Source organism: Dromiciops gliroides, chromosome 1, assembly GCF_019393635.1.
Source record: "Dromiciops gliroides isolate mDroGli1 chromosome 1, mDroGli1.pri, whole genome shotgun sequence".
Taxonomy (NCBI): domain Eukaryota; kingdom Metazoa; phylum Chordata; class Mammalia; order Microbiotheria; family Microbiotheriidae; genus Dromiciops; species Dromiciops gliroides.
In genome coordinates this window covers 477,684,276-477,696,357 of record NC_057861.1, presented here as the reverse complement: position 1 = coordinate 477,696,357, position 12,082 = coordinate 477,684,276, and positions in this window count along the sequence as shown.

Below are 12,082 nucleotides of genomic sequence, written 5' to 3'. Positions count from 1 at the left end.
TACCTTTATATTATTTTCATTTGGATTCTTTTTTTTTTTTTAATTTTTTTTTTTTGTATGTGTGTGAGAGGCAATTGGGGTTAAGTGACTTGCCTAGGGTCACACAGCTAGTAAGTGTTAAGTGTCTGAGGCTGGATTTGAACTCAGGTCCTCCTGACTCCAGGGCCCGTGCTCTTTCCACTGCGCCACCTAGCTTCCCCCTTATATTATTTTCAAATGATTCAAGATTATGATTTGACATATTTTGATTACTAGAGCTATACAATTTCAATTGCCTAAATAACAAAATTATATAAATAATCAATCCAGAGTCAGAAGGTCAAAGCAGATTAAGAGGGTAGAGTCTCCTTTATGGAGTATGCAACAATAGAACAACAACAAACCCTTTTCCTGGTCCCCATCTGCTCGTGTCTTTTTCCCTGAAATTATCTATTTTATTCTAATATACACATACACATACTTACATATATAAGCACATATATAGCCTTTCTTTGTATTCTCATTGCTTAACCAAGTATCTGGAACATAGGGAGTACTTTATAAATGTTTCTTTTAGGACTGGATAGTGTGATTTGGGAAAAATATTCTGAGATTTTTTTTTTCAGTGAAGGGACAGAAGCAGGTTGTTAGTGAATTATTACAGACAAAAGGAACATTTGACATAGGATAATAGTCAGGGGCAGGGAAGGGGTAGTAATACTTATGATCCAGATCCTAGCTTTTTAAACTGTGGGTTGTGACCAAATATAGGGTCACCTACCTGAATATGGAAGACCTAAAAATATTTGGCAACAATAAAAGGTTGTGTATACCTATTTTATATGCCTATATACCCAGGGTCATGTGAAAATTTCTCTGGCAAAACTGGGTCAGAAGTAAAAAATTTTGGTGAGTGAAAAAACTGCCTCTCATTAAATCAACACCTAGGACCCCCTGAAGCTAGGGACTGTATAACCAGGAAGCAGGACTCCACACTAAGAAGAAGTTAAAAGTCAAGTGAAAGATGGCCAGGATGAGCAGGCTAGTGATAAGCAAGACAGAGGTACACCCTCAGAAGAGGATAGCAACATCAGAGTCCCTACATCTAAAGCTTCCAAGAAAAATATGAATTGGTCTCAGGCCATAGAGGTACTCAATAAGGACTTTGAAGACAAAGTCAGAAAGGTAGAGGAAAAAGAGAAATGAGGATGATGCAGGAAAGACATGATAAAAAAGTCAACAGCCTGAAAAACCAAATGGAAAAGGAGATACAAAAGCTCTCTGACAAAAATAATTGCCTGAGAATTAGAATTGAAGAAATAGAAGCTAGTGACTTTACGAGAAACCAAGACACAATAAAACAAATCCAAATGAATAAAAAAAAAATAGAGGACAATATGAAAGATCGTCTTGGAAAAACAGCTGACCTGGAAAATAGATCCAAGAAAGATAATTTGAAATAACTGGACGACCCAAAAACCATGATGAAGGAAAGAGTTTAGACATCATCTTCCAAGAAATTTTCAGAGAAAATTGCCCTGATATTCTACAAGGAGAAGGTAAAATAGAAATGGAAAGAATCCACCAATCACCTTCTGAAAGAGATCCCAAAAGGAAAACTTCCAGGAATATTATAGCCAAATTCAGGAGCTCCCAGGTCAAGGAGAAAATATTATGAGCAGCCATAAAGAAGCAATTCAAATACTGTCCATGGTAAGGATAGCACAGGATTGAACAGCTTCTACATTACAGGATTGGAGATCATGGAATATGATATTCCAGAGGGCAAAAGAATTAGGTTTATAACCAAAAGAAGTGATGAGAAGGACTTCACAGAACCCTGGAAGGACTTACATGAACTGATGTTGACTGAGAGGAACAGAACCAGGAGAACATTATACACAGTAACAGCAACATTCTGTGATGAACAATGGTAAGAGATTTGGGTCTTAGCAGTGCCAGAATCCAAAACAATTCCAAAGAATTCATGATAGAAAATGTTCTCAATATCCAGAAAAAAGGACTGTGGATTATGAATACAGATTTAACTATAGTTTCTACTTTTAGGCTGTTTTTTCCCTTCTTTTTTGAGGTTTTTCCCCTGTGCTCTGATTCTTCTTTCATAAGATAACTAATGCAGAAATATGTTTAATGTGATTGCACATATATAACCTTTATGAGATTGCTTTCCGGAGGCAAGGGAGGGTGGGAAAAAAATTGGAACTAAAAATCCTATTAAAACAAATGTTGAAAACTATTATTTTATGTAACTGGAAAATAATAAAATAATTTTATTAAAAAAAATAACAAGGGCAACTAGGTAACACAGTGGATAGAACACTGGCGCTGGAGTCAGGAGGACCTGGTTTCAAATCCAGCCTCAGACCCTTAACACTTAACTAGCTGTGTGACCCTGGGAAAGTCACTTAACCCTTATTGCCTCACAAAAAAAAAATAAGAAGTGGAAAAAGTTTAAGAAGCGCTAATCTAGATAGCACAAGAAAGTAAAAAACCATGGGCTAGTATGGAGGGTGGTGCATGTGTGCATGAATGTGTGCATGTGGGGATGTGTTTGAAGTAGCAAGGGGAGTGCATTCTATCCTACGTAATGAGAGACATAGGGTCCAGAATGAAGGTGGTCATTCTGCTGTAGTCCTCACATAGAAACAAAAAGGTAACAGTCGTCTAGTTAAATCGTCTCTGAGATTCTGTACTTATTTTGGGAAACTGTCTTGTAAGGAAATGATTCACAATCCTTTGCAGTGCAACAAAAAGAGAGTGATTAGGATTAGGAAGTCTTGAGTTTATGCCACATGAGGACCAATTAAAGGATCTGGGGAGGTTTAGCCTATAAAATAGAATAATCAGGAGAGAGATTATAGCTATTGTTTAGTTATTTGACTTAATGTCACATGGAAGGTGAATTTGATGTTTTTATTTTTATTTTGAGAGTTTTAGGGGGAAACTAGGTGCCAGAACCAGAAGCAATGAGTTCAAATTACAAAAAGGCATATTTATAATTGACATAAGAAAAATCTTCTTAAAATGAGAGCTATTCACAAGTGAAATGTACATTTTCATGAAGTAGTGAACTCTTATCAAGATGAGGTTGGATGGCCATTTTCTGGAAATAATTCCTGGTCAAGGTATGAGTTGGATTACTTGGCCTTTTTAGCTCATCTGCTGTTATTCTTTCAGTAAGTATTCTTCTACTGACAATGTTTTGCCTCAGCATTTGGGAGTAACTCCATCCTTCTCTACTTAACAAGGTTCTGCCAGGGCTTTTGTCCTGCCTACTAACATTTCTCTCCTTAATATCATTATATTTCATGGCAGCAGACAATAGATAGTTAATGCTCAGTATGCAGAGAGGTGGAAGAAACATTTGGAACCATTTTGTGGAATGATTTTAGGGAGCATTTTACAGAATAGTTATTTGGAAATGCGAGTAGGTAAACTTTTAATCTACAAAGCTCTCTAAAATGATGGATTTGGGAAAAAGGGATTTCTTGTTTTAAAGCTATCTAGTTAATTATTTGAATAGGATTTTTATTTGGATACAGCTCTCTCTCCATTATCCTATCATGGCATGAAGATGACCGTAGAGTTTCTAAAAGGTTTTAAAAGTGTGTATAAAACTGGAAAAAGTACAAATGTTATTTGGTTGTCCAACCATCAACCTATATCAGTGACAAGAAAGATGGAGAGGGAATTCTTATTTAGATAGATGTTGGATTAGATGACCTCTGGGATCCCCTCTGACTCAGAATTTTATGAATTGATAATTCTAGATTAAGTGTAGAGAAATTCATCATATATTATTTAGCTGGACTGACACTTGATACTGCTAAAAACACAAAAGGATGTTTTTCACAGGAATAGTAAGAGAGGAACTTTGGCACTTTTAAAGATGCACAAAATTCTCATTCTACAAAAATTATTGCTGTTGGCAGTCTTAATATGTAATAAGTATTCAACAATGGTTTGATGTCTCCCTCTCTCCCCCATGCCTGAAGCAATCTCCTTCCACAACTTCTCTGGCTTTTTTCAAGTCCCAGTTAAAAGCCCATCTTCTGCAAGCAGTGTTTCCTTATTTTATTTCATTTTACTGCCTTGCATCTGAGAGACTATCCACAGTTTATCTGGGGTATACCTTGTTTGCATATAACTGTTTGCTTATTGTATTACCCATTTGCTTATAAATTCTTTGAAAGCATGTGCTATTTCCCCCCTTTCTTTCTGTCTCCAGTACTTAGCAACAGTACCTGGTACACAGTAGGTGCTTAATAAATTCTAATTGACTTGCCTATATAGGGAAGTGAATCACATTGATATTATCCTTCTCACTCTAATCTTCTCTCTAGACAACCCCATTAAAATAGGATCAATACCTACTAGACCTCCTTCTATATTATTTAGACTGTACCTGAAAAAAGCAAGAGAGTTGTACCCATGATTTGATTGGCCCATGAGACTAAGGCTTTAGCTGTTTTGCTGTTGATTCAGCTTTATTGTAGCATCAGGCAAAGTTGACATGTTTTCCTGGTCACCAAATACATAACAGGACAAAATATGAGGAATTAGGGACCCTTAAGACTTGGTAGATATCCCATGGTAGGCACCAAAACCTGCCATGCTAACCAGTGTAATTCTTTTGATACAATTCATAGGTTGCCTTTTTTTTCCCCAGGGCAATGAGTGTTACATGACTTGCCCAGGGTCACACAGATACTAAGTGTCAAGTGTCTGATGTTGGATTTAAACTCAGATCCTCGTGAATCCAGGGCCAGAACTTTATCCACTGCACCACCTAGTTGCTCCAGTAGGTTGTCTTCTACATGTATGTTGTCTTCTTTCTATACTATGACTAAGTAAATCTTTTGTTAACTGGCTGACTATGAGGGCCTTATCTCATTATATTTTCCTAACTGAACCAACAAACTGACCCAAATAAGATATGGCTTAATACATCTTCTGACATAAATTTGAATATTAATACCAAGAGTACTGCTTCTACTTTTTGGTTCTATGAGTAACCTTATAGGTCTGCACTTCTAATAGCATAGCTCATGAAATTCCTCCAGTATAAATCCATTAGCCATCAGTTCATAGATTCAACTTACTCTTTTCAAACGCATCTACTCAAAGGGCATTGACAGAAAAATAGCTACAAGATATTTGCCTTATGAACCTCAGTTACACTCTACCAAAAATAACATTTTATGGAAAGAATATGCTCAACCTTAGAGTAGAACAGTAGTGAAACAATATGTAGGATGTGTATATGATAAAGACAACTCATATCTTCTGGTACTTCATGACCTAAGATTCCCTTCTTCATAGAAACCCAATGCTTTATGAGGATTTATATGCTTTATTTATATGATTTATATTCAACAGTTTATTCTCACTACATTCTGACTCTCGAATGACAGTAGTCAAACTTCTTGAGGTTGCATCATTTCTTGGTTAACTAATTATCTGTTTATAAAACTGTCTCTCTACAATTTAAGCCTCTACTCCCTGCTAGATGCAATTTGTCCTTCAGCTTCAGTAGCTCTCCTTCAAAGCATCATGAATGCTATGAAGAGAAAGGATGAAAGAAATTCTTTTGTCTTCCCAACGCCATCCTGAAGGAATCTTTTTCAGGTCAATTGGAGGAGTTTATAGATTTTAAAAGAAATTTTCTACTTCCTCTTATTCTGAAATGGATATTGTTTGGAATATAAATTTAAATTTTCTTCATGGAAGTCTTTTCCTATCATGGGAACCATAAGTCAAGATGACCTGAAATCTCATGAAGTATGTAAAAAGGAGCAAAAAATATATGAAAGTACACAAAGAAGTCATGTTATCTCCACCCATTCTTACGAATAAACAAAACTGGACATTTCTGGGAAGGAACAGCCATGAGAAAAAAAAAAAAAAAGCTTTGGGATCATGACAAAGGTGGAAGAGGTGGATGCAGTTGCTCTGGGGCCAATACTGATTAGTAGTTCAGCCAATTTCAAATCTCTAGGAACCAAAGGGGTATAAGCCTAAGGAAGATATGGTCATAGATGTCATAGCAAGAGTTCAGAACACATAAAGGATAATGGCCATGGTCACTGAACCAGTCCTGAAGGAAATGAGTTATCAATAAGGTACGGATTTGACTATTTAGAATAGTAAGTTTTGTGGGGCCATAATTATTCCCTTGCTTAATGGGAATGTTAAAACCTGGCCATTCCTTGTCCATTGACTCTTAAATATAGTGAATCTATTCTGGACTTTGAGTTAGGAAGAAGAAAGTTAAAATACTTCTTCAGACCCCAAGAAAATCAACTAATCTCACTTTATTCATCTATAAAATGGGTATAATAATTCAAACTGTCAAGAATCAAGTGAGATACCATGAGTAAAGCTTTTTGAAAATTTTAAAGAACTATAAAAATATCTAGTAGTAATAGTTGTATTTACAAATGGTCTTCAGATAAAACACTGCAGGCGAATCTCACCGTAAATTCTTTGCAAACTCATTTTCTTCTCAACCACTGCTTTGCAAGATGAAATTGTAAAGGAATGGTATTGGACTTCTGGGGCATAGCCAAAATGGTGGAAGAAAGGCAGTGAGTTCTTGAACTCATGATATGATCACTCCAGAAAACATCCAAATAATGTCATAGGACAATGCCCAGAGCAGCAAAACCCACAAAAGAATGTGCTGAAATCATCTTCTAACCAAGAATGGCTTGGAAGGTCAGAAGGAGGAAGCTGCTGTGCTGAGACAGGAGTGGACCCAACACCACAGTTATCCTGACGCAGATCTAGTTCTAGGAAGGCCTCACCAGAGAAGGAGACCCTAAGAGCCTCTGAATCAGCTGAAGCATCAGTGTCATCTGGAACTAAGCTCACAGTCTGGTGAGAGGGCTGAGCCCTTGGCAGGGGGGAGTCTACAGGGGTCTATGCTGGTGCTGAGGCAGAATTTGGGTTTTTCACCCCTGCTGGGAACCAGGAGGTAGGCTTGAGTAGCATTGTCCCAGATGGGGGAAGGGCACAGGCTCGTCAGAGCTGACAACCAGACAACCACAACACACAAAGCTGGTTGATTAGCAAGTTGGTCTGGGGTCATCTACAGACCAGGGAAGAGGCCAGATAATTGAGGAACAATGGTTTGATGTCTCCCTCTCTCCCCCATGCCTGAAGCAATCTCCCTCCACAACTTCTCTGGCTTTTTTCAATTCCTAGTTAAAAGCCCATCTTCTGCAAGAAGTGTTTCCTTATTTTATTTCATTTTACTGCCTTGAATCTGAGAGACTATCCACAGTTTATCTGGGGTATACCTCGTTTTCATATAATTGTTATCATACTTAAATCACACCACCTGGGACTTCTGAAGCTTGGGATACTGCAGCCTGGAAACAGTGCCCTACTTTAAGAAGCTAAAAGTGAAGTAAAGGAAAGATAAGATGAGCAGACAGAAAAAGTTGAGGACCATAGAAAGTTTCTTCAGTGACAAGGAAGATTCAGGTGCACCCTCAGAGGAAGATGTCAACATCAGGGCTTCTATATCTAAATCTTCCAAGAAAAATATTAATTTGTCTCAGGCCATAGAAAGTTAGAGAGGTAGAGGAAAAAAATGGAAAGAGAAATGAGGGTGATACAGGAAAGACTTGAGAAAAATCAACAGCTTGAAAAGTCAAATTGGCCAAATGGAAAAGGAAGTACAAAAGCTCTCTGATGAAAATAATTGCCTAAGAATTAGGATTGAACAAGTGGAAGCTAGTGACTTTATAAAAACCCAAGACACAATAAAGCAAATACAAATGAATAAAAAAGAGAGGGCAATGTGAAATATCTTCTGGGAAAAACTGCTGACCTGGAAAATAGGTCCAGGAGAGATAATTTGAAAATTACTGGTCTACCTGAAAACCATGATCAAGGAAAGCACTTAGACATAATCTTCCAAGATATTCTCAGGGAAAATTGCCCTGAAATTCTAGAAGCAGAAGTTAAAATAGAAATTGAAAGAATATACCTATCACCTCCAGAAAGAGATACCAAAAAGAAAACTCCTAGGTAAAGGAATGGTATTAAATTGTGTGGCCCATGGCTTCCATGTTTTTCCACTTGGTAAAGGTACAAAGTATATATTTAGTTAGTTTCTAGGTTCTTTTAAATTCTTTATTTTGGTGGCAGCTGTTGGCTATGTATCATACTACCCTAATATGGCTAGCATCTTTACTTTTGTTTCTTTCTGTTTGTTTGTTTGTTAATCAAAAACTCAAAAAAAAAAAATTAAGTCAGGGCTACTTTGATTTCATGAATAATTTCTTCTATATCATTTCTTCAAATCTAATTGATATTGATCTATCTCTGAAACAGGCAAACAACTAACTTGAATATGAAATAACTATATCAACAAACAAGTCATTTCCTACACTTTGAAACATGAGCAATATTTCTTTTTGTATGTGGTCATGTGATTCTTGTGATTTTTATCAATTCCTGATTCTCTTCTTAAAGAAAATTTTACTTATAGATATAAGCCATCAAGAAGTTCTATAAAGCTTTATTCTTTAAAAAAAAAATAATCCTAGGGACAGCTAAGTGGCCCTGTGGATAAAGCACTGGCCCTGGATTCAGGAGGACCTGAGTTCAAATCCAGCTTCAGACACTTGACACTTACTAGCTGTGTGACCCTGGGAAAGTTACTTAACCCTCATTGTCCCACAAAAAAAAAATCTTTTGCCCTAACATTCAGAATTACAGAAAAAACAAAACAAAACAAAACAAAACAAAACAGAATTTGAGAAGTGAAAGGGACCTCTGAAGTCATCTAGTTCAGAACATCCATGAAGAAGTTATAGAATTCTAGGAACACATGTAAGTTGCTATCAAAGAATTTTTCAAAAGAAAAGGAAAACATTCACAAACATGGACATGAATCAATCCCAGGTGAAGTCCCTACATGTTGCCACCAGATAGTGATGCCAGTCACTCACTTTATCCTTTTTCAAAAGGAAATATATCTTATGGTTATGGAGTTTCATCCCACTGAGCAGCAGTGTTGTGGAACTCCCAAGTTTTCTTTAGTTCCAAGAGACTGGATGAACCTGAAAGGTTAAGGTGGAACCTGTATCATTTTCTTATTAATCCTATTTATAATTAATTTTGTTCTGTAATTGCTTAAATCACAGGACTTTGTCTCTGAACTTGTTCAGCATTTAGCTGGCCTCTAATGGATTCAGTTTTAAAATATAGCACTCCTGCTCAAGGCATTTTGCTAACCTTGGGGAATGTGTGTGAAAGCAAGGGAATTTAGCACCCCTGATTATCTTTATTCCACCAAGCAGTGTTGCTTTAAGGATTTCTGGTTTCCTGTCCAAAAGTTTGGGACAATATTTCATACCTGGACTCAAAGGAAGATCACATCTTAGTCTCATGAGAGAAGAAAAGGTTTCGTTGCTAGCCCCCATGACCAAACTTCCAACCAATCATGTTACTCCCTATGCCTCAATTCTGTAATCAATCATGCTGTCCTTAATCCCATGATCTCATCTACCTTGATCTGTTCTTTGTTCTGCGCTCCCCAAACCCTGTATGAAGGGAACTATTCTGTTGCCTGGGTTGTTTGGTATAAATGGAGGCAGTTCACTGACCCATTTATTGACAAGTAGCATGCCCCTGATAATAAATGCTATCTTTACTGAATATCTGACACAGTTTACTCATTTATTAAAATATCTAATGTGTCAACTTTCTGTACTTTACTAATAAACCTATTTGTCAGCATCATTATCTATCTAGACCAGGAGTTCTTAAACTTATATCCACAGACTCCTCAGTAGTCTTTGAATGGATTTTAGGGGATCAGTGAACTTACATGGAAAAAAATGCATCTTCATTTTAACTAACCTCTAACAGAAATTTCACCTTTCCTTTAATTATGATTAATTTTTAAAGAAAACATTATTCTAAGAAGGATTCCAAAAGATTCACCAGTATACCCAGGGGTTTAATGATTCAAAACAGTTAAGAACCCCAAAAATGATATGATTAGACTTTATTCGTCAATTCAAAAATAAGTTCTCAGCCTCCATCCTCCAGGCAAAAACCCAAACCAAAAACAAAACCAAAACCAACCAAACAAACAAAAAAACTCTTCCTAGGCTTGTCATATTTTACTGCACCACAGTCACATGACCATAGTCTATGACTATGGTCTTCCCATGAGAACAGATAGTTTTTTTTTTTTTGTTGCATAGGAAAAATCAAAATGCATAATATCACATCTTTCTAGAGGTTATGTACCCATAGCCTTTCCCAGAACTAGGCAAATAAAATAGAGAAAACTGCTTCTCTGGACCTAGGTTTTCTAGTGTTTTCTTTGTCCCCACAGCTATTCCTGTTGCAAATCAAAAAACAAAAACAGTTAAAGACATTATAGCATAGTCCCCAAAGGATGTTTGACATGCAATTTAAATAAGGATCTTCTTTATATGAAGACAAATCAAACTTGTATTATGCATCATTTCCTCCTCACCTCAGACTGAAGATCAAGAGTTTATCTATTTAGTGATCCTGTAGCTGGCAGGGATGGCTATGCATTATATCTCATTATGGCCAGCTCATCAGCCATTGGGTTGGAGTGCAGTAGTTTGTCCTAATGGTAGAAATGGCAAGAAGAATTTTAACTACCTTCAACATTTCACTCTGAAGTCTCTAACCTTATACCCTTCAATTGTTGTTTTCTAGAAATACATCATATCTCTTGTGATCCTTCGAATTAGCAGTCAGATGTAGCAATTTGCTCCTCCCATTTACCCCTTCTAGAGGAGGGATGCCATGGAGTGAAAGGGTTGCATATATATAATAACATTTAATTTCTAAGCATATGGATTCTGTTTCTTGGCATTGCATCTTTCCTACATATGCAGCACTAGCTCCTATTAACAGAACAGCAATATGTGTTTGTATGGCATTATTGCAATAAATATTGTAGGATTAAAATCTCCACAGATGTCTCTAAACATTACCTCTGTTTTCAACAAGTTTAACAACTTTGAAGTGAGCAATAGTAACTGAATAATCAGATCTGTATTCATTTGGTAATTCATAATTTGTCTCTTCTAAATATCGAATGAACCACCTGTTTATGTGCTTTAAAAATGTTTGAAGGGATTAGGAAACGTATCCAGTCTTTGTTATTTAGTTGGCCCATTTTGAAAATTGGGGTCATGGATGATGGCTCTCTGAGTTGGGCAGTAAAAGCAATGGTAATGGATAGATATTAAAAAGATTCAGATGTGTGCTTCAAAAAGGCATTCACAAATGTGTGAGTGCATTGAAATGCTTGATTATGCAAAATATGAGCAGTGCAAATCATAATAATCACTGTTTCTTCTGATATTTCCCACTTATACTCCATTGAAGCTGGAAACAGAAAATACAGAGGAAAATGAGATTTTGATAAAAGAGAATATCAAGAGAAACTTTTTCAAACTTTGTGAACTTCTAAATAAATGTCCCTTCTGTATAGAGTTTAAATTTAAAGAGAGTACTTAACTTGACTTCCACAATAGCTATTTTTTCACAAATCTATAACAAAATATGTGACTTGGTCTACTTGATTCAGATTCATAACTATTAATGATGATGTTTAAGAGATTAATCGACATTCATTTGGTGGCAGAAAAACTTGAGTTAAAAAGGTATTAAAAATCAAGATTAAACAGAAAGCAGAATGAAGAAATGTTCCAAAACAATGAAGAATTTTCAAGACTTAAAACTGTGTGGGTATATGTTCAAGCAGAAATCTCAAATATGCAAACCAAGGATTACCATTGTACTACTTACAGTACCCCAAAATTAAATTGTGCAGTTCTTTCTTTAAACAAATATATAATATCAGTAAATTCTTAAGAGGGGATAACATTTAGACAGAAGCAGAAAGATATGAAAATACAACCAATTTAAAGCAAATATGAAAATTTAATTTAAATCATTTGACATTTTCAAAGCATTCCATTTTTACTTTATGACTAAAAGAAAATTTATTAATATGCAGCATAATATGGGAAAATATGATTATTTCAGTGAATCATCATGGTCCATACTATCT